This window comes from Orycteropus afer, unplaced genomic scaffold (genome assembly GCF_000298275.1).
Source record: "Orycteropus afer afer isolate SDZICR_OR568_19922 unplaced genomic scaffold, OryAfe1.0 scaffold00452, whole genome shotgun sequence".
In the NCBI taxonomy this organism is placed as follows: domain Eukaryota; kingdom Metazoa; phylum Chordata; class Mammalia; order Tubulidentata; family Orycteropodidae; genus Orycteropus; species Orycteropus afer.
Window position 1 is genome coordinate 1,304,674 of NW_006922039.1, and position 2,113 is coordinate 1,306,786.

A 2,113-nucleotide genomic window follows, 5' to 3' on the forward strand; every position below is an offset into this window, starting at 1 on the left:
ATGATGAGACTGGCAATCAACTCTATGGTGGGATCTACCACAAGGCAGCTGAAGAGCTGCTTTAGGGATGTGGTCTGTTTTCCGTATATAAGAAGCAGCTTTGGGAATGGTCTCCAGCTTATGGCATGCTTGAACCCTGAGCTGAGTCATTGTTCAACAGCCTGCCCTTTTCTGCCACTCTTGGGACTTTCAGTGGTCCTGCCATGTTGTTAGCAGCAGGACTGTGCCATTTTGTTTGTTGACCTTGGGCTTGTCAGTCAGCAGCCAGCAGCTGTCTGAGTGAAGAGATGCCTCTAGCTTCAGTGGGCTGGGGGCAAGAGGCAGAGCTGAAGCCCAAGGTCAAAGGGCTTCCACCCAACCCCTAGAGCCTGACACTTTGACCTTGGATTTAAAGCGTCCAAATTGTAAAAATAAACTCCTATTTGTTCAAGTCCTCCCATTTGTGGTATATTCCTGTCAGAGTGGCACTAGGTAACCAGAACAATATGCATGTAAAAGCTGAACAATGAATAAGGAAGACTGAAAAAGTATTGATGCATTTTAATTGTGGTGTTGGAGAAGAATAATGAATATTCCATTGACTGCCAGAAGAATGAACAAATCTATCTTGGAAGAAGTACAGCTGAAATGTTCCTTAAAAGGGAGAATGGCCAGACTTCATCTCTTGTACTTTAATCATGTTATCAGAAGGGACTGGTCCCTGGAGAAGGAAATCCTGCTTGATGTAGTAGAGGATCAGCAAAAAAGAGGAAATCCTCAATGAGATGGATTGACACAGTGGCTGCAATGATGGACTCAAGCAAAGTAAGAATTGTGAGGATAGTGCTGGACTGGCATTGTTTTGTTCTGTTGTACATAGGGTTGTTATGAGTCGGAGCTGACTTGGTGGCAGCTGGCAACAACAGTTGCATTTCACAACTTTTCTACCCATGCCATATCCTTCATTCTTTTCCTAGTCTTAATGCCCCAAAAGAAGAAATGTGTAGTTGAATTAAAATGCAGATTGCAAAAATTTGCCTTCAGTATTCACAATCCTACTGTGAAAAAGTACTCTTGGTCTGTTTGAAAATGCAAGGGGAAAAAAGGCCCAAGTTTTTTTTTTTTTTTTTTTTTTTTTTTTGTCACTTCTCCCTCCCTTCCCTTCCCACTGGAGCGATTGGACTACTTCCCAATGGAATATGTTTTGGATTGCTTTTATTCAGCCTACTAAATGATTGAGTATCACCAACAATACAAAAAAATAATAATAATCTATCAAACGCAAGATGCATCTGTTCACCTATGAAACCTTTCATGACTTCCAATTATTCATCAAGGCCTTCATTAAAATGGCTATCCTTGATTAGTTTCTGGTAGTTTGAAACTCCATTTGCCCCAAAGATCAAAGAATTTGAACTGTTCTTGCAATGATTATCATTTCCAAGAGGATGTGATCCATGGACAGATTTGTCATGAACTTCTCTCAAGAAAATTTACCATGTTTATCCACCTTTATCATGATATCCACTTCATCAATATTCAGAAGCTCTTACACAGAGAACAAATGACCTTCCCATGTGATACAGAAGCAAATGCTTTTTATGAATAAAAGAGATTTCTAGTCTCTGTGAATTATGTGTAACAGAAATTGGTTGAGACCTTTTAATAAGTAGCAGGTGGAAACAATCAGAGGTAGACTGACTCAAGAAGCCTTGAGACTTAAAAGGTAAATTGCCTTCATTAAGACTTTAGATTTTGTAATAGTCCTCCCTTCACCCCCAGGTGGGGAGTCATCCTAGGTATATATTGTCTCTACTTGAAGTTCTCTCTGATACACTGGACCAAAGCCTCTTGAACTTTATCTTCCTGATATTAATAAGCTTTAGTCACTGGGGCCACCCCAATCATTACCCAACACCAGCATCCCAGTTACCCGGTTAAGTTTGTAGCATGCAGCATATTTATTAGTAAAATGTCATATTTTCCATTTTTCGAAGACCAATCTTTTGATACAGTTTGACCTAGGCATGACATTTAATTAAAGTTAATAATTAAATTACCTTACCTTTTAATAATAATTCAGATAAGATATACAGCAATATAAAATGCTTCTGCCTAAGGTTGGGCTTTTAAG

General features: G+C 39.3%; 1 protein-coding gene across 1 annotated transcript in view; it reads left to right on the plus strand.

Moving 5' to 3' along the window:
• The window catches only part of PCDH11X (protocadherin 11 X-linked), a 900,527-nt gene that overhangs the window by 32,224 nt on the left and 866,190 nt on the right, over window positions 1-2,113 (plus strand). The gene's annotated exons all lie outside the window — the stretch shown is intronic.